The sequence below is a fragment of the Grammomys surdaster genome, unplaced genomic scaffold (genome assembly GCF_004785775.1).
Source record: "Grammomys surdaster isolate TR1022 unplaced genomic scaffold, NIH_TR_1.0 310, whole genome shotgun sequence".
Classification (NCBI taxonomy): Eukaryota; Metazoa; Chordata; class Mammalia; order Rodentia; family Muridae; genus Grammomys; species Grammomys surdaster.
Window position 1 is genome coordinate 1,486,738 of NW_021604729.1, and position 21,146 is coordinate 1,507,883.

Below are 21,146 nucleotides of genomic sequence, written 5' to 3' on the forward strand. Positions count from 1 at the left end.
AGGAGGAGGAGAAGAAGAAGAAAGTGTTTAACTGGGGCTTACCATTTCAGAGAATGATTCCATGACCATCATGGCGGGGAGCATGGTAGCAGGCAAGTAGGTATCAAGGTCTTTTGAAATACCAAAGCTTGTATCCAGTGACCTCCTAATCTTTCCCAAACAGTTCCAGCAATTAGGGACCAAGCATTCAAATATATGAGCCTGTGGGGGCATTTTTATTCAAACCACCACATTAAGTTACTTCTTGTCTCCAGCATAGAGGACCCCATAGTTGGGGATAGGCAGCAGCACCCACTTGGAAATTATCTACCTCAGTAGTGACCTCAGAAGTCCCTCAGACTTCTTTCCAGAATATTCTCTTATTTTTTTCTGTTCAAATACTAACCCTTGAGTCAAAAGGAAGAAAAAAGGGGGGAGGGGCAGGAGAGAAAGGAGAGAAAGAAACAAAGGAAGAAAGAAAGGAAGGAAGAAAGGAAGAAGGAAGGAAGGAAGGAAAGAAAGAAAGAAAAAGAAAGAAAGAAAGAAAGAAAGAAAGAAAGAAAGAAAGAAAGAATAAGGCATTTGGCATCTGGTGTTGAACTCTGGCTTCCACATGCTCACACGTGTATATAGGCACACACAAGAATAGTGCACACACACATGCACACACATGTGTATAGGCACACACAAGAACAGTGCACACACATGCACACAAAAGACTATAATGAGTGTAGGGTGCCTCACACCTGTGATTCCAGTACTAGGAAGGCTGAGATAGGAGGGTTACTGTAATTCAAAGCCTTCCTGGGCAACATAGGGAATTTCAAGTTAGACTGAGCTAAATTGTGAGTCCTTATCTCAAAGACAAGCAAGCACCCTCCCCTACCTCCCTCATGAAACAATTTAAAGTTTCCTTTTTCTGGGAAAAAGCTGGTCATTTCTTTTTATAAAGGTATGGTAGAGATATGCATAATTGGCTTTTTTAAAGGATTTGTTTATTTCTGTCTGTCTTGTCCTCCAGACTGTCTGGGAGTCTTCCCTTCCCTCTCTTACCCTCCTTTTCCTTCCCCTCCTTTCCCCTTCTCTCCCCCCACCCCTTCTGAGCAAGGGCTCATTCTCACCCCAGTTCAGAATTCTTTCTTTTTCCACCTCCCTCTCTACAGCCAACTCTCCTCAGCCTCACCCTCCCCAGCCTCTCGGTACAGAATGCTAACAACTGAGGAATGTGGGTGTAACTACTTGGAGATTCCAATCACATAACATTTTTTCATGTGTCAATCAAATAGAGAATTCCATTTAACAAGAGATAATTTCTCAAATGAGTCACTCCCTCTTTGCCCCGTCTGTAGTAGAAACATTTACCATCTCTTTGCCTTTCCCTGACGACCCTTAGCTCCCATGTGCATTTTGCAGCCATTTGTAGATTAGCTGAGGCTGCTGGTGCGCGGTTCTTTTTATCCTAGATACAGTTTAACCTGCTCTTTTCTCTTCCCTTCTCTTCCCTTCCCCCCTCCCCTCCCCTTCCCCTCCCCTTCCGTCCTCTTCATTTCTTTCCTTTCCTTTTCTCTTCTTTCTTTCTTTTTTCCTTTCTTTTTTCTTCTCTTTTTTTCTTTCTTTTTCTTTTTTTCTTTTTTTTTTTTTTTTTGAGATCGGTTCTCATAGCATCCCAGGCTGGCCTCTTAACTTGCTATGCGCCTACAGTGGCCTTGAAAGTCTTTCTGATCTTCCCACCTTATCTTCTAAACTCTGAGATTATAAGAATATACTACCACACTGGGTTTATGCAGTGCTGGGGACTGAACCCAGGATCCCATGCTTGCTCGGTGGGTACTCTACAACCTGAGCTACGTTCCCAGCTTTAGCTCTGTGTTTAATTGAACTAAAAACAATTGTTTGTCTTGCAAGCCTGCTGTTAACAGAGGCAACCTGATCTATACTAAGTGATACAAAAATGGGTAGTAATGAAGATAAATTACATAAATAATAATAATGAAAGTCATGTATGGTGATAGATAACATAAATCATATAAAAGATGATAATGAAAGTCATGTATGGTGATAGATATCTGTAATCCTAGCATTTGGGAGACTGAGTCCAGATTGTGAGTTCAAGAATGGCCCAGGGTATAAAGTGAATGAGTCTCTCTCTCTCTCTCTCTCTCTCACACACACACACACACACAAACACCAAACACATACACACAAACATGCACACACTTACACACATACACACATACACATTCAGTTGCAACATGGAATATTTATTATATGTCAGGAACAGCATAAATAGCTTTTGTCATTGAATCCTTACAGTGACCCTATGATATTAATGGCATCTTCTTTAAGGGATGAGAACACTGATACAAAGGATTAAGAGTCCTGGAATAGAAACTGATCCCTACTCTAGTGGTCTCCATGGCCATATGTCTCTTGGCCATACCAGAGAGTCTTCCATTTAGTGTTGGGGCTGAGACACTACCTATATCCCTGCCAGGGGTTCCCATTATACCCAGTGTTTTTCTCACTGTAGTACAGTTAGTCCATTCTGTGTTGTTATAACAAAATACCTGGGGCTGGGAACATTATTAACTTAAAAGGGGACATTAATTAACTTATATTTCTAGGGGTAAGACCAAGATCGTGGTACTTGTATGAGGGCCTCACCATGGATGGAATCACAAAAGTGATACCATGTACAAAAGAATACTCAAAACAAGAAAAAATGAAGTCTTGGAACGGCTAGGCTTCGTCCTTTGCAATAAGTTATCCTCTCTAGAGTTAATCTAGTTCCATGAGACCTGAATCAACCACTTGCTCATTCTGCACAGTTTGCCTGAGAATCCTGATTGGGGGCAACGTGGGAAAGAAGAAATGACAGATACAAATACAGAAAAGCTGGGGTCTGGTGGAGGGCACCTACTATGTTACCTGGAAACTCAGTTTCTATTATGGACAACATAAGGAGAAGTGTTTAGTGGGAGGTTTCTGTAGGGGGGCAGTCTCAGACTACTGTCATCCAGGAGACAGAAGCTGTGGTTGTAGTTTTTGGACACACTGGGCAATTGTTCCTTTTGCACATAGTGCTCAATCGTTGGCACACTCACACTTGGACCAGAGAAGGTTTTGCTATGTCTCTGAGCCTCACCTGGGTCTTAGGCACTATGGTCCTTGACATGGTCATGTCCATGTCTACAATGCATGTTTATTCAATCAGCACTCCCTGCACTCTTGTTGTTTTTTGAGATAGGGTCTTATGTAGCCCAAACTGGCCTGCAACTTATGCTGTAGCTCAGGATGACCTTACATTTCTGATCCTTCCACCCCTACATCCCAACGCACCACCAGATCTGATTTTATGCAGTGGTAGGGACTGAATTCAGAGCTTTGTGGATTCTAGGCAAGCATCCTCAAATCTGAGCTATGTCCCCAGCTCTAGTACCATTATCCTGGAAGCCTGGCTTATAAAATACAAGCCTTTGGAGGATGCATGCTAGCTATTTCCAAACTGTAACAGTAGCTAAAGATTTTCCCAGTTTAAGAAAGGAAAGGAGGTTGGTGGGGGGAAGAAAGGAGATCTGTGAGGGATGCCACAACCACCTGTCCACACTCCCCTGTGGATATCAGGAGATGATGACATTTCAGAAGTCTCAGGCAACCAGGATCTGGGGGAATCTTCCTCCACACCTTTGGACAAGGCCATAAGTTTCAGGATATTACCACCATGGCTGCATCAAGATGCCCAGCTAGAACATATCCCCACAGTGAAGACCCAAGTTCCAGGCAAGGCCCTGCCTCCTGTCAGCTATGCAACCTTAGGCCAGGTCAAGCCACCTCTTAGGCCTCAGCTTCCTCATCTGAGGATAGGACTCTGCCTATAGCACTGGGACCTGCCCAGCCTACTCAACAGGGATGTTGTCAGTTTCAGCCATAAGGTGTCAACAGCTTTGTGTAAGCTCTCTGGCACAGTGCCCAGCACCACACTCATGGAATGACAAGAACCCTAAGAACATTCTAGTCTATTACCAGGAAGCATGTGGTGTTTTCTAGTCATGAACTAACTACAGCAATCTTCCACTTCCTCCCCTGGCCTGTGACAGCTCATGATTTCCTCTAGTTGAGAAAGCAGTCTGCATCCATGGGTCAGCAAAGGGACTTTGCCCTCAGAGCTGTGGAGCCCATGACCATGTGTCATTCCACTATCCTCATAGCTCAACTGGTCCTGAGCCCCTGCCTTACAACATCCTGGGGTCTCTGCTAGGGTATAACCCTCAACCCCAGAAAGACTGGCTTGTTCTGTGTGTCTCCCATGTGGGAACGGAAAGAGCTGGTCTCAATTGGATGAAGATGGGAAAGCCTATGAGGCAAGCAACAGAAAGAAACTAAGAGAAGGAGAACATGGTCAGACTTGCCAAGTAATGCCAGAAGCTTCTAGAACATTAGTATTCAATACTTAGGCTTCATGTTTCCCTCCCTCCAGCATCCTGTCCGTAGCCCCACAGGCCAAGATGACTGCAGGTATAAGCCACCATGTTCAGGTTCTGTTTAGACTTAAAAAACAAAAACCAAAACAACAAAAAAAACCCAACTTAATATTAGTAAAGGTACATATTTAGAAATAGACTTATTGTTAATTATGTGTATACATGTGTCTGTGTTTGTATCTATGTGAGTGCAGGTATCCTCAGAGTTCAGAAGAGGGCATAGGCTATCCTGAATTACATAGAATCCTGAGATGCCCAGTGTGGGTTCTGTGAACCAAACTCATGTCCTCTACAAGAATAGTACATGTTCTGTCTTTATTTAAAGATTTGCTTTGCTTTTAGCTTACGTGTATGCATATGTGTCTGTGTGGTTATGGGGAGCAAGGTATGTGTATATAGTGCACATGCATGAAAAGTCCAGAAGAGGAAGGTGATCTTGGAGCTGAAGTTACAGGTGATTGTGAACTGTCTGATATAGGACTCAAACCTGAGACCTCTGTAAGAGCAGTACGTACTCCTCCTAACCACTGAGTCATTTCTCCAGGCCTGTAGAACAGTCTTAGCCTTAACCACTGAACATTCTCTCCAACTCCTAAAACTTCACATTTTTATCACACAAATGTTACTTCCTATCCTTAACTGAAATTTTCTATTCTTCATCTTTAGTGCTTGATTCATACTAATTTTTACTATTTTCTACATTTGGACAACAGAAGGGGAGAGTCTATTAAATGATAAAAAGGAGGAGGAGGAGGAAGAAGAAGAGGAGGGAGAGAAGAAGGAGGAAGAGGCAGAAGGAGGGGAGGAGGAGAAGAGGAAGAGAAGGAGTCCAGAAAGACCCCCATCCCGCCTACACCTCTCAGATAGGCTCAGGTGGAAGTAGGGTGTGTCCTGTTGCCTCTGTGTAGTGGGGATCCCAGGGGACCACAGAGCGTCTGTAGAGTCTCTTCTCTCAAGAACCAGCCATATTACAGAAGAGTCCTAGGGCCTGCCAAGAAGGTTGGTGGGAGAGAGGAGGTGGGGGAAAAGCACAGTGAAAAAGAAAGTGTTTGTAGTGGTGACATAAGCCTTTAATATCAGCACTTGGAAGGCAGAGGCAGGCAGATTTCTGAGTTCAAGGCCAGCCTGGTCTACAGACCAAGTTTTAGGACAGCCAGGGTTACACAGAGAAACCATATTGAAAATAAGACAATGAAATGAAAAACAAAAGGGGGGAGGGACACAATAAAAAAGAAAAACAATGACAGTAAAACCCAGAGCTCGGACTTAGGATAACTGTCCACTGTTCCCAACTTTCTGTCATTTTCTAACTAGGCACAGAAGGGTCCCTTCTGTGCTTAAACTCAAACTTTATTGTTCAGAGTTACTTTCTACTGGCCAAAGAACTGTGAAGTTCTTGGGATTTCATTGTTTTATTTATTTATTTTTTCTGGATTGTCTTGTGTGGAACATTTTTTCCTTCACTTATGTGTGTTCTATAATGTGTAATCAAGGTACTATGGGTATTTACACATGTGATATGTGCATGTGTATGTGTGGGTGTGTCATGACATGTATGTGAAGGTCAGAGCACAACCCCATAATGCGTCTTTTTGTTTCCATCTTCTTTAAGGCAGATCTCTAGTTTGTTTTCTGCTATGCTGTATAAACCAGGCTTGCTGGCTCATGAGCTTCCAGAGTCTAGCTCTCATCTGACTGTTAAGCACCAGGATTACATGCTACTCTGCCAGGTTTAACATGGGTTCTGGAGATTGGAACTCAGGCCCTCATGATTGCTCAGAAAGTACTTTTACTAGCTCATGATCTTGAATTTATTTTCTTTTAAAAAACTTTTATTTTTTATGTGAATGTTTTGCATACATATTTGTAAGTGAACCACATACATGAGTCATGTTCCCTCAATCTAGAGTTACAGATGCTACCAGTAGGTGCTGGGAGTCAAACCCAGGGCCTCTGTAAGAGCAACACATGCTCTTAACCACTGAGCAATCCCTCCAGCCCAGTTCTGAACTTCTGATCCTCAGGCCCACTCACCCAGGTGTTCACCCACAGCTTTATTTTTGCTTTTTACATTTCTTTCACTATCCCTTTCTCTTTTACCTGGGAAGGCTCCAGTAAATACCCCAAACTTGGATCTTTACCAATGCATGGAGTTGAGGAAGAACCCGGACAGACCTATGAGCCAGACATATTGTGGTCATCTGTCAGCAGTGCTCATTTTGCAATTGTGTAAGTTCCAGTCAGACTGCAAGGTTTAAAATCCCACACCACAGGGGCCAGGCTCAGGGGCAACTCCAATGGTGAGACCTAAAGGCTGAGGTTGAAAAATTGTTAATTACATGTGGACTGGTCCAAAAGAAAGCCACCCCTGAGTCAACCAGAGCTTTGAGGTAGTCAATCACCTGGTCTATCATTAATACCTGCGTCACTGCTTCAGTCCCTGTGATGATGACTTGTTCTCCACTCTCCATTTGCAGTCTGTTCACATGGATACCAGGCCCCTTCAAGCTGCCTTTGGCTATTGCAAGAAGTAAGGGAATGTGAAAAATACACATACACTTGGCAGCAGATGGAACACTCAGTCAAATGAGGGGAGTTCATAGCAATTTGAGGAATAGATTCTTGTCCTATGGTTGTCAGGACAAATGACGACAGACTGGGAAAGAGACTTAAAGCAATGAGCATTGATGGTTCTCTTGCACTTTGGGAGAATGAGAGTCTGAACTCAGGATGTGAGCAGAGCAGCCCTGGAGCCTCTGGAGGCTTTAGGAGAGATCAGGCCTAGCTCAGGATTCTTCTGAGACCTGGTGACTGCTGTTCTATCCTTGGCTTTCTGTGGTTTGACCTCCCTCTTCTTCCCTTCTCCCACTCTTCCCCTCCTTTCCTCTCTTCCCCTCCCTTCTTCTCTTCTCCATTCCTGTCTTCCTGCCCCTTTCCCTCTTTTTGTTTTAAAAAATTTAAACTATACTTATTTACTTGTTTGTTTATGTGTGTGTGCACACACATAGAGGTCAGAGGACATGAGAGTCTGTTCTTTCCCTTCACCATGAACCAGCTTATCAGGCTTAGCTGCAAGCACCTTTGCCTGTGGGAATCTCAATGGCCTTTTTTATTTTGTTGAGCCAAGGTCTTGCTATGTAGCCAAGACCATTCTGGTACTTGCTATGCAGCCCATACTGGCCTCAAATTCACAGCAGTCCTCTAGACTCAGCTTTCAAAGCCAGGATTCATTCTTCAGAGAAGGCCTCACTTTGTGGCCCTAGCAGGCCTTGGACTCACAGAGACCCAACCCCTGCCTTCTAAGTGCTGGGGTTGCAGATAATGAGGCACAAAGGCTGGCTAAGATGTGGACTCTGATTCCTTACCATCCACTCATAATACTTGCTGTGCCTTTCTTGTGTCATGGCCTGCTCTAAGAGCAGACGGCACAGCAGTGCCTGCTTAGATTTTCATGCTGTTTCTATGATAAGGAGAGCAGATGGACAGAACAGACAACAGCATATCAAGGAATGAGAAGAGCTGGAAAGAAAACACAGCAGGTGTGATAGCAAGGCTGAGTGGCAAGTTTAGACTTAGAAAGGAGAGCCTTTCTGCAGAGGTGACATTGTTCCAAGCAGTCTGAGTGCAAGGAAGGGGCAGCAATACAGGAGACAGCAAGAACAAGATCCCAAAGTGGGGATGATTTTATCGATCCAAAGCACTGAAAGGTGGCTGCCATGGCTGGAACATGGTGTGAAAGCAAGAGGTACCTGACAAGCCTCCTGCTGGACCAGGAGCTGTGGGAGGAGGCACAGCGTTTATTCTAAGAGCCAAGGGTCTTACAAGCTCACTTTGGGGCTGGAGATGTGACTCAGTTGGTAGAGCACTTACCCAGCATGCACAGAGCCGTGGGTTTGATCCTTGGTGCTATGTAAACTAGGCACGATGGTAGCACATGCCTGTAGCCTGTAGTTCCAGTACTCCGGAGGCTGAAGGAGAACTAGAAGTTCGTTGCTATTCTAGGCTACAGAGGGGTTCAAGGCCAGCCTAGGCTACAGGAGATCCTGTTTCAGATAGATAGATAGATCTCCCTTTGTCTTCTGAGGAGCGGTGGGCTGAAGAAGGGAAGATTGGAGGTAGGATGGGTTAAAAGGAAACTGCTGTAGTAAGAAGGGAAGGAGGTGGTAGCTGGGGCCAGGGCATGCTGTGGAGACCAAAGGGGAGGATTTGAATATTTTCTAGAGGTATCAGAGCTCCCTGATTGACCTTTTATGGAGTGAACGAAGGAGGGAGTTGGTAATGGATCTTAGATTTCGGAATTAAGTTGACTAACTGAGTTTCTACTCCATTCCCTATTTTATAGTTAAGCTTCATTCTATAACTTGAGCATCCTGGACTCCATGTTAGTCTAGAACACATGGAAATCCTTCTGCCCCTGCCTCTTAAGTACTGGATTGCAGGCATACCACCATACCCAGCTTCTACCTTTGTTTTTTTTTTTTGGTTTTTCGAGACAGGGTTTCTCTGTATAGCCCGGGCTGTCCTGGAACTCACTCTGTAGACCAGGCTGGCCTCGAACTCAGAAATCCGCCTGCCTCTGCCTCCCGAGTGCTGGGATTAAAGGCGTGCGCCAGCACCGCCCGGCTTCTACCTTTGTTTTAACTGGCAAAATACTAATCTCATTTGAAAGGGAACAAAAAGAGAGTTTATTCTTGAGCCAAACATGCGTGCCCATGGCTTGGGAACATAGATGTGTGTTGTCCCAAACAACATGTTCAGTGTGGAAATGGCTTCACGATGTTTTTATAGTTTTTCAAATAAAAAGAAAGCCATACATAAATAAAGGCATGTTTTCAAATGAGCTGGAAAGATAGCTCAGTGGTTAAGAGCACTGGCTGCTCTTCCAGAGGATGTAGGTTCAGTTCCCAGCACCGACATGGCAGCTCACAACTCTTGGTAACTCTAATTCCAGTATTACCAATGCCCTCATACAGATATACATGAAGCAAAGCACCAATACACACAAAATAAAAATAAACAAATCATTTTTTAAAAGAAAGTTTTTTGAGGCCTTTAATCCCAGCACTCTTTGTGGGCAGACACAGGTAGTTCTAGGCCAACCTAGTCTACAGAGCAAGTTCCTGAGAGCCAGGGCTACACAGAAAAACCTGACTTGAAAAAACAAAACAAAACAAGAACAAAAGACTCACAAAGATGTTATAAAAGGAAGGAAGGAAGGAAGGAAGGAAGGAAGGAAGGAAAGAAGGAAAGAAGGAAAGAAGGGAGAAAAGAAGGAAGGAAGGAAGGAAGGAAGGAAGGAAGGAAGGAAGGAAAATTTCTATCGCAGGTCTCCAGCACTGTTTGATGGCAGGCATTCTTGGCTTTGGGGTTGGTGGAAACTAGTGATTTGGTAAGTCAATACATAACCAAATATTTCACACGATAGTCACAAGGATATTATTAGGTCAAAAACAAAGATGGGCAAGACATGGTATTAAGGGTTAAAGATAACATGGCATAATTTGGCTGTGGACCTGCAGCATCCCAACTCTCCACAGTCAGGAAGTTCCAAGCAGTCACTCATCGTTGCAGAATCTCTAACACAGGCTTTCTCCCACCTGAGACCTTCAGTTCATGGTACGTAACGGAGAATTGCGCATTAATCATTTTAACCATTTTCTTACACTCACTATGTTGGACACACATCATCACTCCAGTCCCAGAACTAACAGTTCTGTTGTTTGTATTTGCCAGGGGAATAATCAGTGCCTATCCCATGAAAGCAGAGTGTGGAGGGTGCCTGTTGGGAGGTCAGTACCTGTAAGTCCCTGTAAGCAGGTAAGACCTGCCCAGCTTCCTCCAGTTGTTTGTAGTAAGCAGGAACAAGGTGGGGGGAGCGGCAGGGGTTGCACATATTTTTATTTTGCTTCTGCCTCTGCAGAGGGTGGGGAAACCATTTGTGCTGCTCATGAATAATCTCTTGACCTTGCCTAGGACGGATGCTGGTGCTCTGTCCTTCCAGACTCTTCTGTACACATGCCCCAGGAGGCTTCTGAGTGGAGTCAGGTTAAAATCCTTTGGACACTAACTGAAACTCTGATCCCTGTGGTTCATGACAGATCATCAATTATGGAAAGGTCTGATGAACGCTAACAGCACTCCCGACTTCCCCAGCTGAAACCATAGAGGGTTGAAGACCCAAACTGCTGAGCTCTGCACACAGTGGTAGGAGTGGGGTGGGGAGGAGAGGCAGAGAATGGCTTACCAAGAGATCCTGGCTTCTAACAACCAGCTCTAGAGAAGTTCCTAGTGATTCCTAATAAACTGAGCTCAACAAATTGACCATGCTCTTTTCCTTTAAAATTACATTTATTTATTCACTTATTCATTCATTCATTTATTTGAGACGAGGTCACATTGTGTAACTCTTGTTATTCTGTTAATTGCTAGACAGACCAGGCTGTCCTCAGGCTTACAGAGATCCGTCTGCTTCTGCCTCCTGAGTGCAGACACTAAAGGCATGTGCCTTCATGCCAGGCCACACCCAGTTTTCTATATCGTTCTATTCTCCCGGCCAACCTCTTTCTCTCTTTCTGTCATTCTCTGTTCTCCCTTCTCTACCCCCATGGGTCTGTTCCAGTCTGTCTGCCTCTATCCCTTCTCCAGGCCTTCACTCCCTTCCCTTCCCCCAAATAAACTTTATTTATACCAGGTCTGTCGAATGATGCGATTTCTCAAGGGGACACCTTGGCATGTGTCCACCAGGTACCCTGGCCTGCTGCTGCATTATACTTCATACTTATCAGTACATTTTAGTATTTTTTAAATCTTTTCTTGTGTAGGTCCAAGTGTGGTGATGGATTTTCTGAAAGTCCTCCTTGTCTTCAAAGGGACTGAACTTTCACCAGACCCTGCAGGCAACCTGCGATCTTCCTGTTTACTCAGACAGGGTAAACTTAACTTGTCTTAAAGAGAACAAGGTAACCAAAGTTACTATGCCTTGGATTTTCCCTGCAGTCATCGTTTTTCAGCCTAAACTAAATACTTAACTTTAATCTGAAAATATGTACTCTTCTGTTCCCTGACCCAAAGTGTTGTCTGTGTTTTGGTAATCATTTGCTGACAGTAGCTAAGAAGTTGAAAGAAACCTTAAACAAATCAAATATCCTATATCTACTAGAAGCAATGTATGGACTTGGGTTGATAACATCTGTTTGAAGTTAGTGCAAATAGTTCTGGGTCAGTTCAGTAACTACTTCCTTTGTAAACCCTGTTAAAGATCTCTGTAAAGAGTTGCCCATTCTCCTGCCATACAATGTTCTCTGTGGTGTTCAAAAACTACTGAGCAAACCTGTTGTTACAGCCAGACAGAAGGGTGGAAGTAGAGATTAATTTGGGCTCACTTGTTAGATCTCAAACACAGAACTAATGGCCAGTTGAGGTGCCTATTTAACAAATCAAAGTGGATCAGGCCACCAGGTTCTCCCAGCATCCCTCTGTCCTTACCTGTTACAGCGTATGACTAGCATACCCTACCCCTACCCTGAACTTTCCAGCCCAGGAACAGGTCCTCTTTGATATGTTAAATAGGTATCTCAGCTAGCTGTTTGTCCAAGACAGATCTAACTTCACTTTTGTCAAGCTACTACAGGAAGTCATTTTTTATTCTTTAATATATTACTAAGATATCCAAGCAGTGATGCTTTTATATGATGAAAAGGGAAAATGTTTTAGATACTAATTTTTTTGGCTATATGGAGACCATAATGATTAATCTCACAGGTAAACAAGTTTATGGAAGAGTTAGGGAATACCAATGAACACTGAGGAGGAAGTGACTTCAGGGCCTGTCTCTGGTGATTTAAATGACAAATGCCCCATAGACGCAGCCATTTAAACACTTGGTCCCTAGTTGGAAGCATTGTTTGGGAAGGTTTACAAGGTGTGGCCTTGCTGGAGAAAGTATGTCACTTCGGTCAGGCTTTGAGCGATTATAGTCCCCCCGCCCAGCTTGCCCCCCCCCCCCCCAGTTTGCTCTCTGCTTCATGTTTTCTGCTCTGGGTATCTTGCAGAAGTTCAAAATCATGTTTGGCTACATAGAGGGTTTGAGGTTAACCTAGGCAGGAGACTCTATGTTAAAAAAAAACACAACCAAACCAAACCAGACCAAACCAGACCAAACCCAACCCAACCCGACCCTGACCCCCGAACCCAACACCAAACCCAACACCAACCCAACCCAACCCAACCCAACCCAACCCAACCCAACCCAACCCAACCCACCACCAAACACCAACATCAATACCAACACCAAACCAAACGTATATCAGAAAGTCCCTGGGCTGGCAATTCCTGAATCTTTGAAAATCTAAGGTTGCCATGGCAACCTCCTGGGTGCTAGAAATGCCAGAAAAGTGGGATATCTGTCACGGAAACAAACCCACAGGCATTGAACAGAACTGGGCTCAAGAGAGAAGCACTGCTTGCTGGCTTTCACATCAGTGACAATACCTTTGAGCCTAGTCTTGTATACATGCAATCCTAACACTCTGGAAGCAAAAGTGGAGAGCAAGCAAGTTCAAGGCCAGCCTGGGCTCTATAGCAAGACTCTGTCTCAAAAGAAAGTGACAGTATCTTTAGTATAAAACTATAGTATAAAAAATTTTACATAGGAGAAATGAGAAATTCTACTTTAAATGAGGTAAAAGGTTGTTATGGGAGAGGCAAGGACAACTTTTAATTCAGAGTATGTGGCCTGGACCTTCTTGACATGCAATCCTTCTGGCTTCATGAGTCCTTCATATCTCAGTAGATCTGTAAAAAGCAGATTTTAGTGACCATCTTCTTCTACATGTTGCTCCCTCCTTTTCTTGTTTGGATAACATTTAGGATTTAGGAGCTCTGAGTAGAGGGGCTTCCCTTTTTTCCACCTCTTTCCATTTTGATTCTGTCAATATTGGAAACTGCTAGGACTGTCCCTTTCTACTGGAAGTCAGATAGGGTACTCCTGGTAGAGTCTTTTTTATCTTTCTTTTGATTGATCTTTCTCCTTTCATGCAGCTGGATTGCTTTGGTTATTTGTGCTTTCTTATCTGAGAGCTGTTTAGGCTATAGCTTGACAGGCACACAGCCATCTTTTTTGGGTCTTTTCCCAATGGCCCTCAATCCTGTCACTTTCCTCATTTTCCCTTTTCTTGTGGTAGTGCAAATGACATCCACAATATTCACAGGGTAACTCAGTATATGTTTGCGGACACATGATGACCTCAGACTGCCTTCCCCCTGCTCTCAGCTTTCAGGTCTCAGTGTCTCTGGAGCTGACTCAGCACAGCTAGGAACATCTAAGTGTTTTTGCCACAACCTCACCCTGAGTGTGTTTGCAGGATTATTCACCACTACATGGTGTCATCTGTTGAACTGCTCATTTATAAGCAGAAGGAAAATAGTAAAACAAAAAGAATGCCAAGCACAAATTATTCTAGAATAAACAGCTGGAAATATCAGTTAAACAAAACAAAACTCAAACAAGGCAAAAGGACCCACAAACACTTGAATGCTATAGTTTTTAAAATATTTAGTTTTCTGTGTGTCTGTGTGTGCACATGTGAATGTCAGAGGACAACTTGTGAGAGCCGTTTCTCTTAATCGGCTTTACCCTCACGAGGGTCTGTGATGTTCTCTCATGGACTATGTCTTCCAACAGCTAGTGGTAGAGTAAGAATCCTGGTTCTGAAAGGAGGAAATGGGAGGTTAGCAATGGAAAACTGAGCCAAAGCAGTGCTGAAGCCAACAAGAGAAACAGTGCCCCCTGCAGCCCATGGGTTTTGGAGCAAGTGTTTACATAAGGTTTTGTCTGGTTAAGCAGCCGTACCTCTCTGGGCCTGCCATCTGCTTCTTTCTTGGTCAGTTCCATTGAATAACTATGTGTTGTTCGTTTTGCCTTTGAGCAGCTAGATCACATTCCTAGCACTTGTAGCACTCAGAGGTTTCCACTGCAACTTAGATTTTGTCTTCGAAGTGTCGTCATAGCATGCATAGCCCACTCATAGGCTTCCTGCTCCTCACTGCATGGTCTCACAGGTATTTCTTTGGAAAATTTATTTCCACAATCTCACAACACATGAGTTCTGGTAGTCTGCAAAACCAGAAACTTGTAGACACCAGCAGGTTATCCTGCCAGAGTAGCTATTTTCCTTGGGCCACAGTGGTTGTGGACCCTGTGTGTTTGCTTTACTGAACCTAGGGAAACACTCCCCTAAGTAACCCCGTTAGAGTAGACAACCTAGGGCTTTCTTTATAAAGTCTTTCTAATGCCTATTTCAGTTTCTGGAACATTTTTTAAAAAATTATTTTATTCACTTACATTTCAAATGATATTCCCCTTCCTTGTTACCCCTCCCATCCCATCCCTTCTCCCCCCCACTCCCCTTTGTCTCTATGAGGGAGCTCCTTCACCCACTCACCCACTCCCACCTCATTGCCCTAGCATTCCCCTACAGCCTCCACAGGACCAAGGGCCTCCCTACCCACAGATGTCAGACAAGGCCATCCTCTGCTGCATATGTATCTGGAGCCATGGATCTTTCCATGTACACTCTTTGGTTGGTGGTTTAGTCACTGGGAGCTCTGGGTGGTCCAGGTAGTTGATATTGTTCTGCTCATGGTCCCTTTTGTAAATTGTCCCAATGCAAAGTGTGAGGCTTTTCTTTAATGGTGCTAATCCCCGTAATAATTAAAACCATTTGTGTGCACTTGGCTTTGTCTGAAACTTTAACCTCGTACATACTTCCTTCTTGGCCAAATTGTACATTTTTGAAATTCACATGCTCTGTGTTTGCTCCCAGTTCTCACTGTAAAATTGATTAAAAACTGTCATACTGCGATGCTTTGCTGCCTTGAAATTTCCTCTGCCAAGTAATTGAGTCCATTATTTTACTTTGCTTTTGTTTTTTTGTTTTTTGTTTGTTAGTTTGTTTTCTGAGACAGAGTTTCTCTGTATAACAGACCTGGCTGTCTTGGGACTTGCCATGTAGACCAGGATGACTTTGAACTCTCTGCTCAAGACATCTATGACTGCCACCTGGCTAGTCCTTTCCTTTTGAACTAAGTCTTACTCAAATTTTCAAATTTTCAGGACACAGAATGTAGCCATATTCTTTTACAGTAACATTAATGGCCTCTGGTTCAGGTCCCACTGATTGAATGTGAGAAACCCATGAACATGGTCTTTATTATATACATTCCTCTTAGCACTCTGGGATTCCAAACTCTCACCAGAAACCTTTCAACAAGGTTTGTTTCATGGCATTCTAGGGCTTTTCTTCCCTCTCTCTATCTTCCTCCTCTTCCCCCTCCTCTCTCCCTTCCCCCTCTCCCTGCCATCATACCAAGTGTGTGTGGTGCTGGGGATTATGCCCTGGACTTCATGTATGATAAGGTAGCATTTGACTAACTATACGACACCCCTTCCCCATTCTTTTTCTATTTCACATTTATAAACTCATGTATGTTCTTCCAAAGGCAGGTGCAAAGGCTGAAGAACAACATGATCTGGTTTATCTTAGCAATGGCAGCATGTCTCTCAAAGTAATTTTTGGTGTTAGTTAATTTTCGTGTCACTGTGACCAAAATACCAGATAGAGAATTGTGGGATTTTCTGGCTTCGAACAGTCTGGACATCTTCTGTTTAGAATGTAGATAATTTTATGCATAAAAAATAAGGAGCCTTTCTAAAGAAATGGGCAAATCTTACTGAATTCTATTTAGAATTGTAATAGCCACAGTGAATTACTTTAAACAAAGACACAGTTACTCATCTATGGACTCCATTGGGAGAAGAGAATTCTGAATGATTCAGAAATATGGAAACATAGCTCTGATTGATAGGCAGAAGCTGCTTTAAAAAAAAAAAAAGCTTGCTGGGCGGTGGTGGCGCACGCCTTTAACCCCAGCACTTGGGAGGCAGAGGCAGGCGGATTTCTGAGTTCAAGGCCAACCTGGTCTACAGAGTGAGTTCCAGGACAGCCAGGGCAACACAGAGAAACCCTGTCTCGAAAAACCAAAAAAAAAAAAAAAAAAGCAAACGAATAGAAAGTCACCTCGAAAGATTGCGTATGGATTAGTCACTTTTCTGCTGCTGATATAAAATATCACTACTAAAAACAACTTAAAGAAGAAAGGGTTTACCTGGGCTTACGCTTGCAGAGGGACAGTGAGCCCACAGGAAGCAGAGCCAGGGTATAAGCCCTCAGAGCCCACCTCCTGTGCTTACCTCCACTGGCACCAGCTGGATCTCTTCCATCATCTCCTCAAACAGTGCCACCAACTGGGACCAAATGTTCAAATCCATGAGCCTGTGGGGAACATTTCCTACTCTAACCACCATACCCTGAAAAGGGCAAAGGGAAACAAATTACCTCTGCCTGCCTGTACTTTGTCTCCACATTCTTCTGTTCAACTCCTCTGAGTCTAATGGCCTTCTGATGTCAGTCGCCTTCCTTCCCCAAAGAGGAAATGGATGCTAGACACATGTCTTTGAAGTGAGGCCTTCAGATCAATCAGACCTATAGATACAATGGCCAATAATAAAAATGAAGTCCCCACAGTTTAATAATCAGGCCATGACCATTTGGATCATGAGCCCTAGGGCTTATATCTTACACAGACAAACGAAGCCTAACTCCTAATGACCCATGGCATCTTACCAGTCTCAAGAAAAAATAGCTTAGTCTTTGGCAGTTTCATACAAGCGTATAATGTACTCTAGCCACACCCAGCTGTGCTCCCATCCCCCTGCTCCCATCAAAGGCTACCTACCTCTAAGCAGAGATTTTAAAGTAAATGCTTCACTTTAACCAACCAAATGTCTCCTTCCTTCTCCTCCCTTCTCCTCCTCTCCTCAGCCCTCCCTCTTTTCCCTTCTCCTCCCCTCCCTTCCCTTCTTTCCTTCCCTCTTTCCCTTCCCTTCCCTTCTTCCCTTCCCTTCTTCCTTTCCCTTCTTCCTTCTTCCCTTCCCTTCTTCCTTCTTCCCTTCCCTTCTCCCTTCTTCCCTTCCCTTCTCCCCTTCCCTTCTTCCTTCTTCCCTTCCCTTCTCCCCTTCCCTTCCCTTCTTCCTTTCCCTTCTTCCCTTCCCTTCTTTCCTTCCCTTCCCTCAATTTCCCTTCTCCCTCCCTCCCTTCTCCCCCTCCTTGTTGTAGCTCATTCACCTGGGTGTTTTGAGTGTCTTTATAGACCTCTAGGTGGTTTTTGGTACAGCCTGTGGGAAGACAACAAGAAATAACAGATAGCCATATACTGGAAGTGGTAATATATGGAAACAGAATGTTATTTTAAGATAGGCTTCAAACTGGAAAAATATTTCAGTTTCTGATTTAGGGAACAGGATTTATTATTTATCTATTTAATATTAGTGGAACTGGGGATTAGATTCACATGTTAGACAAGCACTCTACCACAGAGATACAGCCTTGGGTATAGTGTAACAGGGTATTAAAATATTTTATTTGAAGCTGGGCAGCTGGGTTCACCTTTAATCCCAGCACTTGGGAGAGAGAGGCAGGCAGATCTCTGAGTTTGAGATTAGTCTGGTCTAGAGAGGGAGCTCCAGTACAGCCAGAGCTAAACAAAGAACCCTTGTCTTGAAAAACAAAAACAAACAAAAGATTTTATTTGTACTTATGTGTACATTTGTGTGTGTCTGAATGTATGCATGCTATGTGTATGTGGGTACTCTCAGAGTACAGAAAGAGGGTATTAGGTCCCCTGGAGCTGGATGATTTACAGGAGTTTGGGGGCTATGCAGAGCTGGTGCTGAGAGCCAGGTCTGCTGGAAGGGCAACAACAGGTTTTAATGGCAGAGGCTTCTGTATACTCAGAATATTTTTAAAGTTATTTATTTTTAAAATAGGGTCTCATATAGCCTAGGCTGGCCTAGAACTTGATGTGTAGATGAGGATGGCTTTGAACTTCTGACCCTCCTATGCTTATTTTCCTCTTAAGTTGCATACATCTATATTTTTGATTAAAAATAAAATCAGACAAACTTCTAAGGATTGACTTGAGGAAGTAGTCAGTATGCAATGTTAATGGATGGTGCATAAAAGATTCTCTCAGCATGGCCTCTTTTTGTACATGGAAGGGTAGGGAGAAAAAAGAAGAGGCTGGGAATACTTTAGCTTCCTTCTTTATATTGCTTTGATTTTCTAATTCTTTTGTTTGTTTGTTTTTCGAGACAGGGTTTCTCTGTGTAGCTCGGGCTGTCCTGGAACTCACTCTGTAGACCAGACTGGCCTTGAACTCAGAAATCCACCTGCCTCTGCCTCCCAAGTGCTGGGATTAAAGATGTGCACCACCACTGCCCGGATAATTCTTTTGTTTGCTTGTTTGTTTGTTTTTCGAGAGAGAGTTTCTCTGTATAACTCTGGCTCTCCTGGAACTCACTCTGTAGACCAGGCTGGCCTCGAACTCAGAAATCTGCCTGCCTCTGCCTCCCAAGTGCTAGGATTAAAGGCATGCGCCACCACTGCCCAGCTCTAATTCTTTTATTTTAAAATTAACATGCATCAGTTTACAACATTAGAACAGAGAGAATTAACAACTTTGCGGGTCCATCACTGAGATCAAGAGGACTTACCCAAGTTTACCCATGCCAGTTTCCTGAATCAAACTCCACCACCCTAGAGATCTACACTTGCAATCTCAGCACTCAGGAGCCTGAGGTAGGAGAGCTGTTGAGAGTCTGAGTTACAGTGAGTCCCCAGCCAGCCTATGCTTGTGAGACCCTTTCAAAAACAGGCACAGGGTCAGACTTCTGTAATCTCAACAGTTAGGAGTGGAGACGGGGACCAGGAGTGCAGTGTTATTCTTATTTATAAGCCGAGTTCAAGGCCAGTTTGTGCTACATGAGACCATCTCAAACAAATAAATACAAAAACAATAACAGCAAAAAATCCAAACTAAAACACAAAGGAAAAAAAAAACACATTCACTGCTTTTTATTTTCTTTCTGTTTCTCCTCTTGGGATCTTGATCTTGTTATATGAAGCCTCAGTTCCTGAGTCAAATGTCAGCCTCTAGATGGAGCCCTACCAGGAGTTGGTGCTTCCTATCTCTGAATTACTGAACCTCATCCCTCCTGGGCTTGGGTTTATGAGCACACATGCTTTCAAGTCTCTTCTCTGCTGTATGCTCCCTGGGAAGAGGACGGTTTTCCTTTCCTTTCTTTTCTTTTTCTTTTCCATCTCCTTGGTCCTGTAATGTGCCACTTAGAGCCATGACTCGCTAAAGGCTCTGCACAAGGATGTGATCCATGTTTTCAAGGTCCTGGGCATGGCCTAACAGGTGCATAAGTTAACTCAAGAATACATTTTACTTTTATTTTTTTAAAAAAAATATTTATTTGTGTCTTATGGTTTTACTGCTGTGAACAGATAACAAGATTAAAGCAACTATTATAAGGACAACATTTAATGGGGGCTGGCTTACAGGTTCAGAGGTTCAGTCCATTATCATCAAGGCAGGGGCATGTGAGCATCCAGGCAGGCATGGAGGAGGAGCTGAGAGTTCTACATCTTCATCTGAAGGCTGCTAGGAGAAGACTGGCTTCTAGGGTCTTAAAGCCTACATGCACAGTGACACACTTCCTCCAACAAGGCCACACCTACTCCAACAAGGCCACACCTCCAAATAGTGCCACTCCCTGGGCCAAGCATTCAAACTACCACAATGTGGATAGGTGTTTCTATGCTTGGATGTCTGGGCATATGCCTGGAGCCTGCAGAAGCCAGAAGAGGGCGTCAGATTCCCTGGAACTGAATGGAATTACAGACAGTGAGTGGCCCGCCATTGAACCAGGGTCTTCTGGAAGATCATGTAGAGTTCTTAAACGCTAAGCCATTTGTTCACTCCCCTAGCCCTGGTCTCCCCATCCCCCCCAAATTGACTATCTCCTTGTATGAGGCCAGGCCATAAACAACCTGTGACAGGCAAGGTCAGGTTTTGGGAATTTCTGAGTAGGATATAGGAACAGCAGGTAATCTAAGGGAATGTGAATTTTCCTGAAAAGCCACCAGTGACTGGAAAATTGTTTAAAAGTTGAGGTTGTTGTCCCTGGGTGAGCTTGAACCATCAACTTTGCTGAATGCCCTAACCAATGTTGTGCCACAGAGACAGTAAGGGGATTTTTTTTTTTTTTTGTCTAGATTCAAGTAGACCTGAGGCCAAGCAAGTAGAGCCTCACTATGGAGGACTTCTGGAGTAAGATTTTGTGTCTGATAGCAACCTAAGCCTTTACTCCCAACAACAGTTTGATTGTTAACCAGCGATACCCTAACCTAGCATGCAGGGGAAACAGAGTTCAAAACACTGCAAACAAGACAAAAACCCAAAGGCAAAGCAATGGAACTCCATTCTCAGAATCACAGTGACAGCTGTCCTCTGTTGCCCCCAAGTGGACATTCAAGTAATTGCATTTATTGTCTTTGATGGACTAAGGATTTTCAGTAATGGTTTCCACTGACTTTTGAAAGTACTACTTCACAAAAGAAAGTATAGCATGCCGGGCGGTGGTGGCGCACGCCTTTAATCCCAGCTCTTGGGAGGCAGAGGCAGGCGGATTTCTGAGTTCGAGAGTTCAAGGCTGGCCTGGTCTACAGAGTGAGTTCTAGTACAGCCAGGGCTACACAGAGAAACCCTGTCTGGAAAAACAAA

The 21,146-nt window shown here is 43.8% G+C and overlaps 1 long non-coding RNA gene across 1 annotated transcript in view; it reads left to right on the forward strand.

The window, feature by feature from the left end:
* Positions 1 to 21,146, forward strand: part of LOC114629412 — a 43,149-nt gene that overhangs the window by 18,348 nt on the left and 3,655 nt on the right. The window contains exon 4 of the long non-coding RNA XR_003712665.1: positions 11,282 to 11,419. This is a non-coding gene — a long non-coding RNA (uncharacterized LOC114629412). The remainder of the gene's footprint in view (positions 1 to 11,281; positions 11,420 to 21,146) is intronic.